Source organism: Phyllostomus hastatus, unplaced genomic scaffold (genome assembly GCF_019186645.2).
Source record: "Phyllostomus hastatus isolate PE091 unplaced genomic scaffold, TTU_PhHast_1.1 phas_contig_402, whole genome shotgun sequence".
Lineage (NCBI taxonomy): Eukaryota > Metazoa > Chordata > Mammalia > Chiroptera > Phyllostomidae > Phyllostomus > Phyllostomus hastatus.
Genome location: NW_025333873.1, coordinates 5,211,651 through 5,223,068, shown reverse-complemented (window position 1 = coordinate 5,223,068; position 11,418 = coordinate 5,211,651). Strand labels below are relative to the sequence as shown.

General features: G+C 46.8%; 1 protein-coding gene across 7 annotated transcripts in view; it reads left to right on the top strand.

Annotated features, from left to right (window-relative positions):
• Nucleotides 1-3,991: 3,991 nt before the first annotated feature.
• NCOA1 (nuclear receptor coactivator 1) overlaps nucleotides 3,992-11,418 on the top strand; it is a 211,398-nt gene continuing 203,971 nt past the window's right edge. For 4 of the 7 annotated variants that reach the window (XM_045844374.1, XM_045844370.1, XM_045844376.1 and 1 more), the window contains exon 1: nucleotides 5,494-5,848. The gene's annotated coding sequence lies outside the window, so the exon portion shown is untranslated. Of the gene's footprint in view, nucleotides 4,124-4,234; nucleotides 4,499-5,493; nucleotides 5,849-6,170; nucleotides 6,370-11,418 lie in introns of those variants that run through there. The other 3 variants (XM_045844373.1, XM_045844372.1, XM_045844371.1) reach the window with 3 other exon arrangements.

The window sequence follows — 11,418 nt, the reverse complement described above, 5'->3', positions numbered from 1 at the left end:
AATTTCCTCTCGGATAGTCAGATTGGATTAGGGCCTGCCCTTACAGACTCATTTTAACAATCATCTCTTTAAAGGTCCGTTCTCCAAATACAGTCACATTCTGAGGTCCTGGGGGTTAGGATTTCAACACAAGGTTCTGGGGGAGAGGTGCAATTCAGCCCATATCCCTGTTGAATGATTGGTTAATTACAATCCTGTGCAATCAGTTTCACCTTCCACAGGAGGCTGAACAGTTGTGGCAATTGCTTATGGGTTGTTGACTAACACATTCCTGCATTTTCTTGAGGCATTCCATCAGATATGCTTCCTCTGGTTTTCTATTGCAAAACACGGTGTAAGACACAGGTACGTCCTTATTTCCTTAAGCAGCGACAGAATTCTATCATTTCTGTATTTGATTGTCTGTCTTTCAATATTAGAGGTGGGCGTCTACATGACCTACAAGAAAATTCAGGGGATTGTAATTGTACCTCTTGGTATTACACCCAGCCTGTTACTTCTTCAAGCTTGGTTTTCTACCATTGGCCTTTCATGCCATAAAATTTTCTTTGAGTCTCTTCTGTGATTAAATCTTGTCAAGAATCTGGTCTGTTAGGTGCATGACGAGGGTGGGTGGCAGATATTGGGGATAATTATAGGCCAGTGGAGTTAATAGGCATGCCGAGTAGGTAAGGGCAGTCCTCCTACAGGTGCGGCTGGCTCTGGAGTTAGAAGAGTGGAGGGGCAGAGAGATTGCAGCAAGTGGCAGGGTTCAGGACTTGCTGAAGTCTGGAGGACAAAGTGGAGGGAACAGTGAGTAAACTTCTGCTCTACTGGGTGGAGAAGCATGAGGCTAAGAATCCGCAGGCTCTGAAAGCATGCAACAGTGCTTTGCATACTCTCTGTTCCACTGGGCAACATGGCCTTCTCAAAACTTAGTGCTGTTGGCCTCTGAGCCGTCCCAATAGTCAGCATGCAGAGGTGTGGCCACACGGGTGGCTTAGGGGCTGGTCTGTTGGCTTCTGTGTCATACCACTTGTTAAATATTTTGTATGTCATCCCTTTGCCTATGCATAATCTATCTATCATTTTTGGTAAAATTTCTGTCAAGGGCACCAGCTACTTTGCTATTCAGTATCCTCATACAAGATTTATATGATAAATTTCACTTGGCATTCCGAAATCAGGATGATAAATACCTACCCTGACACTGTAGTGTACAGTTCCAATTAACATCGGCACTGAAGTCACCACAACTGTCAGTTTCTCTGTATGGCAGTGACTACCGACAATTTGTCTTGGTTTCCTGGACGTCATCCCGTACACTGGCCAAAGAGGCCAAAGCAGGCATCTATGTTGCGTTTCAACCTCCTCCTTGCCTCCTTTTTTTCTCCTTTAATTTGGACCTAAGCTGTTGCTACTGAGCACAAAAGTGCAGCTTGGCAAGTTCCCTTTCATACATTCATTCATTCATTCATTCCTCTAACAAATATTATAGAGTTCCTACTATGTGCCAGGTACTGGCCACAACAGTGAGCGAATCCTGACTTGGTCCTTGTCCTCGTGGAGTTTAGAGACAAATAAATATGTAAGGGCAGAATAAGCCAGTGAATCATGTTCCCACTCTGGCTTTAATCTCGTCCCTGTCCACGCCCTCTAAACCTTGCTTGGTTCATTATTTTCCTTTTTTTTACAACTTCAGTCTTTTCTAATAAATGATCTTACCCTCTGCCCACCACCATGCTCATGTCTCCCTTCAACTGAAGTGGTAGTCTTCTTGTCTTCATTTAAGTCCTTGATTATCATCTTCTCTCCCCATCAACTGACTTCGCAAGCAAGCTAGCCTTGACCTCCCACTGTCCACTTACTTCTTAACCACTTGCTATCCTGCTTCCACCCATACTTCTGTGGGTAGCTAAGTGATTTTACTGCTCTGTGTGTTACCTCTACTTGATCAGCTGAGAATTCGTCTTCTTTTCCACGCTAACAGCAAATAGCAGGTAAGCAAGTGCTTTGAAATCTCTGAAATGCGGTCCTTGAAAGCCCCCTTCCAGACTCATCCCTGCAAAAATGGCCTGTGTAGGAAGCAACTAACTAGCTACTTGACTTTCTTACCGACATAATTATACCCACCAGTTTCTGGTATCTGTGATTGTAGAGAACAAAGTTTCTTGGTGAGTAGGAAAGTAGTAGTCACTCAGAGAAGAAAGCTATTATGACACTTTACAGCTGCAGTATGTCCTTAGGGGACACTGCATCCTGTTAATTGTGCAGCTGGCTTTATCTGTGCCTATTCTTCCAGCCTGATAAATGGCTGGGCAGATTGTTACCTTCTTGGTTTGAGCTAATGGGCAAACACTATACTAAGTGCTTTGCATACATTTGTTCATTCGATATTTGCAACAATCCTTTGCTAGCATCCTTTTTACTGATGAGGACACTGAGGCTTGGAAATGTTTCAAGTGGTTGGTTCAAAGGCACACAGCTAGTAAATGGCAGAGCCATTCCAAACCCAGGTCTGCCTAACTCTAAACCTAATTTTCTTAATGTTTATACTTCAAGCAAATGTAGGAATTAAAGACTCTTCAAAGGAAAACTGACACACTTCATTTTCTGAGGAGGTGGCAGGCTAATGCCTTACAGGTAGGGCCATAGACTGGAACAATATTTCTGGAAGTCAGTTTGGCAAATATGTAGGGAAATAAAAAAGCATATACCCACTGAGCCAGCAATGAATCTTTTAGGAATTTAATGCAAGAAAATATTTTTCAAACTGTGCACAGAGGCATGCTTTAGAATTACAGAAATTTTTTTTCACAAAAATGAACACAAAAACAAAAAAACAGAAACAGTATAAACATTTTCCAGTAAGGGATTAGTTAATTAAATGATTAAAGAGCTATACAATGTAAGAGTATTCAGGCATTTTAATGATGAAGATGTACTGTACAGTAAAAAAAAATACCAGGTTATCAATGAGTACTTATAGTGTGATTCTGTCATGTAGATACTGGGTACCTTACTGTGTTTATATGTGTGGCTATGCAGTCAATGTGTGGCAAGGACATTATGCTCAGTGAAATAAGCCACAAAAACACAAGCACTATATGGTTCCACTTACGTTAGTTGAAACCACAGGCAGAAAGTAGAATGGGGCTTGCCGGAGGCTGGGGGAACAAGAGAGCAGGGAGCCATTGTTTCAGAGTTTCAGTTTTTCCAGATGAAAAGAGTTACGAAGATGGAGGACAGCGACAGCTGCACAACAACGAGAATGCATTTCATACCACTGAACCGGACACTTAGAATGGCTAAGCTGCTGAATACTATGTTACGTGTATTTGAACACACACACAAAGAAGAAAAGGGGGTTAGTAATTTTTTGGCAAGTGACTATGATTTGTAGAAAAAGAAGAAAAAGTCAGAGGGTTTTACTTGAGGGTTTTACTTAGGATTTTCACTTAAGAAGGAGCCTCACCCTGGAAAAGGAGTTCTTTCTTTAGCATCTATGGATGGTTCTGGCAATATAAGTAATACCGTAAATTTCATTCATCATTCAACAAAATCTCAGCACTGTATGTCCTAAGGATGTTTTCAAGTTAATTGGCCCGGAGCTTAGCGAGTGTTGGGGAGGGAGGGGGGATTGCTGGAAGGAGATGCAGATATTATTAAAAAGTGAAGCCTGGAAACAAACTAAAGCAATCTAAGTGAGAGGGAAGGAGGGGAAAAAATAAAACCTTGAGGACTCCAACATTTTATGACTTTGTAAAAAAGCAGAAGCCAAGGAAAGTGCCAGCAAAGGTCAGGTCAGTAAATAGGTAGAGAAAGGAGAGTGATGTAGAAGACAGGAGAGTTTCAGGAAGGAGGAGTTAGTAGCAAGCGCTGCAGGAAGACCAACACGATGGGAGGACCGAAGTGTGCACGAGATTTGGCAATCGGCAGTCACTAGTTTGTAGCCCCGGGGTGGGGCGGGGGCGGGGGAGGGCAGTCAGCAATACCTAGGCGAGTGGCTGGCGCGCTTGCAGGCGCTTTCCCACAGTCTGGGTCGGACTAGAGTGGGAGGCAGGTGCTACAGAAGGGGACTGAACCGGCTCCTACTGGGGATGGGGACTCCGCAGGTGGCTGGCTAGAGGTCTTGTTAAACCAGGTGAGGGCCAGCACTAATGAGATGCACCTACGGTCCCAGTAACAAGTTTTTGACCAGAATGACCGCATAAACGAATGAAGGTGGGGTGTGGGGTGTGGGCTGAAGGTTGTTCAATGCAAAGGGCGGAAAGAGGACGCTGATCCGGGTATGGCCGCGAAGGGTGGCAGGTGGAACTCCTGCCTCGGGGAGGACTTGCCCACTGCCTCACCGAGGGGCCAGGGAGGTTGGTGTCTGTCTTCAAGATAGTGTCAGGTTTCAGTTAGAAGGTGGACCGAAGAAGGGTTTAGAATTTACGGAGAGTGCTTTAGGGTAGAAGACGCCGCAAGAGAAAACAGCGGAAAAGCTTGGGCACCGCAGCCACAGGACAGGACGGAGGTAGGGGACGGCGGCCGACTGGGGCTGAGGGTGCGGGAAGGGACAGCTGTCTGCTTCACGGAGCGCCGCGCGGCCAGTAGTGACTCAGTCACCCTCAGGACAAGCCTTTGGAATGGGGGATGCTTTCCAGATAAAGCCATCGTGGCTCAGAAAGCCTGTTCAGCAGCTGTTTGATTCCTGTGGTGACAAGGCACACTCAACTTTTGGAAGTAGCACTTCCATTGCAGAATTAAAAAAAAAAAAAAAGAACCCGGTAGAAGAGAAGAAAGGTGTGGACCCCGTTGAAGGGTAAACTCTGTCAATGTTAGACATTTAGGGCAATTCACAGAATTGCAGAGCTAGACGTGTCACTCGGGATCTTTTCATCTGTAAAACGAAGGGGGCAGATGATCTTTCTTTCCCCTGGTCTAACAGCCTCTGAAATCTTCTAGACAACCACCTCCCAATTTTCCAGAATAAAAAACGAGGCCCGCGGGACGTGTCTCGCTCAAAGTACTGCAACAAACGAGTGGAGGGCCGGGCCCAGGACCGCCTCCTCCCCGGCCTCTGGCAGCTCCACAACCTTCTCGGAAAGATAAGAGCGGGGAGAGGCTGCAGGCCCGGCGGCCTAGCCGAACGCACCCCGGGCTTCCAGGCCGCTTCCCGGCAGCAGTCGAAGGAACGCCCCGAGGGGAGGGCAACAGCGCGGGCCTCCTTTCCCACACTTCGTTAGGACGCGGGCGGGGGCGGCAGCGCGGCAGCCCTCTGGGGCCTGCGGCCGGCAGAGGGCGCGGGGCGACTCCTCGCCCTGTCGCCCGGCCAGTTGGGAGCGCGCCGACCCACGCGCGCCGTCGGAGCTTGCGGGCACCGGGTCGCCGGGGCCCGACCCGGCGGAGAGAGGCAGGGGCGGGGGGAGCGGCGGGAGGGGCGGGGAGGGCGGCGAGGAGCGGGCGGGGCGGGGCGGGGCGGGGCGGGGCGCGGGGGGGCGGGGCCGCGAGCGGGGGGCGGCGGCGGCGGCGGCGGCGGCGGCGGAGGAGGAGGAGAACATGGCGGCCGCGGAGAGCGGCTGAAATGCCTGTTCTTCAGACCAGGCGAGCAGGAGTCTGACGCGATTAGCTCAGCCCTCCCCTCCGACGGCTGGACCGCGGCCTTGAGCGCCTCGGCCGCTCTGATCCCTGCTGCTCCCTCGAGCGGAGCCTGCGCCTGGTTGTTCTGCATCCCCCTGCGGGGGGACCCCTGCTCCGGAGGAGGGGGCCAGAGAGCCGCGGCGGCGGGCTCCCGGCCCGTGGAGCGGCGGAGGCCGCGGCGCTGCCGCCACGGTCGCGGGCGAGCGCGGCGCCCGTCTGCGCGGCCCAGAAGCAGCGAGGGCAGGTGAGTGGCGGGCGGCGGGCGCCTAGCCTCCCGGTGGGTGCAGCTGTCAAGAGCCGCGCGGCCGCCGAGGCCCTAGGGGGCGGGGAGCAGCTGGCGCCCCTCCACCCCCCTCTCTCCTTTCTCTCCGTTCCGCCCCCCCTCCCACTTTCCCCGAGTTCTCCCTCGGCCTCGCGCGGCTGGAGGGGGCGGAGGTCGCAGCTGTCACGGGCACCAGCTGGGGGCTGCGCCCGCGGAGGGAAATTGCTGCAGCAGCGAGTTCTCTGTCCCCTTTCCCAGTTGCCCTAGTTAGCGCGGACAGGGCGAGCATCCGCGGAGGGCGCGCGAGGCTCGCGGCAGCCGGCCGGGCGTGGGGAGCGGCGCCCCGAGCCCGCCGGCGCTCCCCGCCGCCGAGAGGGGGAGCCGGAAGTCGGCGCGGGCGCCCCTCGGCCCCGGCGAGCGCGGTGACCTTGGCCGGCGGGTTAACCTCTCCGAGTCTCGCTTGCCCGGACTGCGAAATGGGGATGACCACGGGGATCCTTTCTGTAAGCGCAGCCTTCGACGGCGCTTCTATTTTACCCTGGCTCAGGGGCTTTTTCATTCCCCCGAGGAGGAATTTCGGGAGCAGAAATGGGATGGATAAGTGAGATTTTCCTGTTAGGGCTAGGGTTTGGTCCCCTTCCCAGGATTCTGCTGAAAGGACTTAGGAAAGGGGAGCAAACGTGTTGATTGGACGATTGGGAGGTGCGATAGTTAATGGTCAGCGACAGAACTCTTGGAAGAGAAATGGAGAAACCGGACGCCAGGGTCCCTAGTCCTTACTCCCAACTATGGGGTTCTCCCCCCTTGTTTTCATTTATTTATTTATTTTAAAGCAGTCATTCCCGTGGGCTAGACGCTGTCTGGGCTGACGATCTTAGAGGGAGACGGAGGGCTTGACAATAAAGCCTGTGTGTGTGACAAGGATGTCCACAGTGCTGTGGCTGCAGAGTTTCGTGGGGAGGAAAACTTTAAGCAGCAGGATTTTTGAGCCTTTCATGCTTGGCTCTCCTTTATTGTACAGGCCTTGAAGAGGCAGGTGTCCTTGTGGAGGTGACATTTTTTCTTTTAAGACTGAGTTTTTTTTTAAGTCGCGTATGATAATGGTGAATGAAGGGTTCTCGAGTGAATTGCAGCCCCAGCACCCTTTGTGGATGCCCGGAGTAATCTCTGTGGCGATGATTTGTAAGCGCTGAGGCTTACACCTCAGCGATTAAGACATCAAATGTCTGTGTAAAACATTGCTGGGGGAAGCCTCGATTATACTGGACTGTTGTAAGAACGGACTTCAAGGGTTAAATTTGTTTGCGGTGTTGTCTCCTCTTCTGGAATTGGTTGGAGGTTAATCTCAAAAAAAAAAAAAAAAAAAAAGTTGGCCAAAGGGGCCTCTCAGCTTATTTCACAGAAACTGTGATGTAGTAGGAAGAGGGTCAGATTTCTTCATGTTGAGTATAATGTGAAAAGAAAGTATTTGCTTGGGTCTTTTGGCTCCTCGACTAGGAATAGTTTTGGGTTAAAGGTAGCAGTGGGGTGTGATTCAGCTTAATAAATGTGCTTCCTTGAACTGTTTGTTATAAACGAAATACAATTGGAAGTGTATCTATTTTATCCCCTGTACTTTGTGGAAGGGTCTAATTTGGTTTTATGAACTAGTCTCTGAAATTGTTTTCCTTCCATTTCTTGTTTAGACTTTATGCTTTGGGAACAGTGGATCGAAAGGGGGGCCTGAAAAGGGAATATATCATTTGGAGAGAAAATGCAGGGGTGCTGCTAATGAGAACAGGTGTTTGGTTTGATTTTTACAGACATTTTGCACTGCTATTTTATTACATTTATTTAACTCACAATGAAGTCTGATTTTTAAGGTGCAAAACTTGAATTTTGCATAGTCTATAGTTACTCTCTTCCTCATTTCTTTCTGAGAAAATCTGTAGAATCGTATCTAATAAATTACTTTTTGTGTGCTTTAAGCCAAGGGCGTATTTTAGATCTGCATTTTTGGGTAAATGGTTTTATTGAAAAAAAGTGCCTGATGGAACTAATGGTGATTGTTCCACTTAAACTGGGATTATATAGACAATGCATTTTCCTCCCTCTTTCTGCCAACATTTGTTTTTCTTTCTCCCTCAATTCCAGGGTTTCATTTCTAGAAATCTGGGCTGGAAAGAGAAGCAGCAGTTTGTATAATCCTCAGACTTTGCTTATACCAGGAAGCTGCAAGGGTAGCATGAAGTGGGTGTGATATAAAGATACTGCTACTACTTAAGACATTTAACTGTTAAGGGAGTCTAGGGTCAAACTTTAAATTTTGTTGAATTTCCTGTTTTTTTGTGTATGTGTTAATCTTTTGGTGGGCAGATGATTGGGTTGCTATGGTGCTGACTGGTGTATCTTGTGAAAGCAATGTCAAAATTTCATGCTTTTCCTCTATAGGGAGGGTGGTAAACAAGCCTAAATAATTTAAAGATGTTCCCAGGATGGAATGTTCTCTGCGTGTACTCTTGATCCTGTTAATCCAGTGACTGGTCTTCACCAGGGCTAAAGATTGAGTAAGTGATGAGGGTGGTGTAGAGGTGCTGAAAGGTGGAGTGGGGGAAAGAGGGAGGATATAGGACAGTCTTTTTTTTTTTAACATTTCATTTATTTATTTTTAGAGAGAAAGGGTGGGGGGAGAGAGAGAGAGAGAGAGAGAGAGAGAGAAACATACATCCATGTGAGAAACATGGGTTAGTTGGTTGCCTCTTGAACATGCCCTGACTGGGGATCAAACCTGCAAACCAGGCACGTGTCCTGACCTGGAATCTAACCAGCAACCCTTGGGGGTTGCTTTGGGGGACGACACCCAATCAACTGAGCCACACCGGTCAGGGCTGGGCATTCTTTGAAAATCTTAATTATATTATATATCAGAATATGATTTGTAATTGATTTTTAAAGAATATTTTAGCCCTCCCTTCTCTGTTGTCATCCATTTTACATACCTTTGCTAAAGAGATATTACCTTTGTTCCTTACTTTAGTTTGTCTTTTTTGCCTCATTCTCCAAGGGCACCACATTGTTTGAATATACAGCATATCTTCTGGAGTAGGTTGGCTTTAAGCTGTATGGCCTACCATAGCCTTCATTTTAGGGCAAGAACGGGAAGTGAGTAAAAGTGCACACCCGAGTAGAATCCCCGAAGTCACGGGGTGTGGGAGAATCTCAGGATGCTCAGTATTGTCTCGACAGTGATTTTTGCCTTCTACATATGATAATCAGGAATTCTCAGAGGGTCAGCCAGTGCTCTCACGGCAGAAGTCCAAACACGTGGTGGGCTCCTCTTTACATTCCCTGGAAGTATCAGGCACCACGGGGAGTGTCGGATTGGGTGAGATACATGTGTTTCAGGAGTTGAATGACACAGCACCCTATCCAGTCTGGTCTGGTCTGCAGAGGTATATACATTTCTCCCCACCTGTACAAGTTTCCTACTTATTTGGAAAGACTAACAGGGATGTCCCGTCTTTGGCGTCTCTGGGCCACACTGGGAAGAAGAAGAGTTGTCTTGGGCCACACTCTAAGTATACAAACACTGATAAAAACTGATGAGCAAAATAAAAGGTTTTAAGTAAATTTACGATTTTGTGTTGGGCCCCATTTATAGCCATCCTGGGCCACAGGTTTGACACCCCTGGTAGACTATAGGGAGGGACTTCTTTATTACTTCTCCTCCAGGTTAACCAGTAGCTTAGCCCTTTGGTCACTGAAGATGGTCCTTGTGGTTTCTGACCTTTTTTCTTATCATTGGAGATGAGATCTAGTCATTTCAAGCCTTCCCTTTTCTCTTCTTTATATTTTAGTTAGACTTGGTGCCTTTCTCTCATCATAAGGGGTCATAAAAGCCTTTAGTGGCAACTGGGTACCATTCTTGGTTGCTTCTGGACATTGTTTTGTGAGTGTACAGTATTTGATTAATGTAGAGTATAGAATGGTTACTTCTTATTTCTGCTGGATGGATACATGATTAAATAAAAGAAATTATTACAAAACACTGACACCAACATCTAAGTCCAATTCTAGAAGTACAAGTAGAGTGGGCTGTTGTATCCAAGCTTCCTCCCCCGTACCCCCATCTGCAATACAGTATTTTTGAGGCTTCTTGAAGTGACAGGCTTTTAGAAAAGCTTAGTGTAGTTTTCTGTTTCAAAGATAAATAGCTTATGTATGCCAAAACAGAAGCTGTAGACGATCAAGGAGTTGTGGACACTTGGAATTAATCAGCCTAATGACCCTCATTCTTAGATATACTATTTTTTAAATTAAAACCTTTTTAAAATCCTCACCTGAGGATATGCTTATTGATTTTAGAGAGAGAGAGAGGGAGAGAGAGCAAGGGAAAGAGGAAGAAACATTGATTGGTTGCCTCCCATATGTGCCCAACCAGGGATTGAACTTGCAGCCTAGGTATGTGCCCTGACAGGGTATAAAACTCACAACCCTTTTTGGTGCATGGGACGACACTCCAACCAACTGAGTCACCTGGCCAGGGCTAGAGGTACTGTTAATATTTTTATCTAATCACTCCCTATGGATTTATTTCATTGTAGAGGGTGGGGAGGTTGGGCTTTATTAAGAAATCTTTAACCTGACCATTGGGGACCGACCGTATTGCTAACCATAGGTGCAAGCACAGAGATGAAATGCACCTATTAACAGGACCAGAATTTTAAAAACACTGGATTATTCAGTGCTTCCAGAGTGATACTTCATTTTTGCTCTCCTAACTAGTAGTTTTGAAGCAATTTTTAAGCTTGTTTTAGAAATGGAGGTTTGACTTCAGACAGGGGATAGTGCACTAATCTTCCGGACGCTGAGTAGGTATAACCTTGGGCTAGTTATTTAACCATAATAAACCTCAGGTTTTCATGCTTAAACTTGGAATAGTGTACTGACTCTCACCCATATTGTGGTGATCTTTAACTTACATTAAATAATAAGATGTGTCTAGCATAATGATTGATACATAGTAAGACTTTAATAATGCTTTCTCACATTTCCACAACCTAAACCCATCACCAAATCCTCTGGTTCTTACATTTGCAGTTTCTTGGGTTTTCTGGTTCTGTAGTCTGGTCCTCATGTCATTTTGCACATGCAGTAATGAATGTAACATCAACTCTGTAGCCTGAGTTTATTATTAAATGAGCATGTTAGCCTGATTTTACATTTCTTCTTGTGCTAAAAGTCTATAATTTGTTGGTTTATAGCTGTTTGCCTGCATTAATTTGCCTCTAATTCATCCTACCTATAAATGCTGAAAAAAAATTCCTTTCTAAATGTCTTTTGATGTTGCTGTTTTTAGTGGAGACTCTGTGGACAAATTTATTAAATGTAAATCATTTAAGCTGTTGTTGTTTCTTATTCCAGAAAGTTTGCTGCAGGTTGCATAGGCAGAAATGCTTTGTGAACTGTAAGGTGCTGTGCAAGTGAAGACGATTATAATCACCCATAGATATCCTAATTCTTTGATTTTGCATGTTTCATTTTCTTTATTTAAATTGTATTACCTTTTCCTT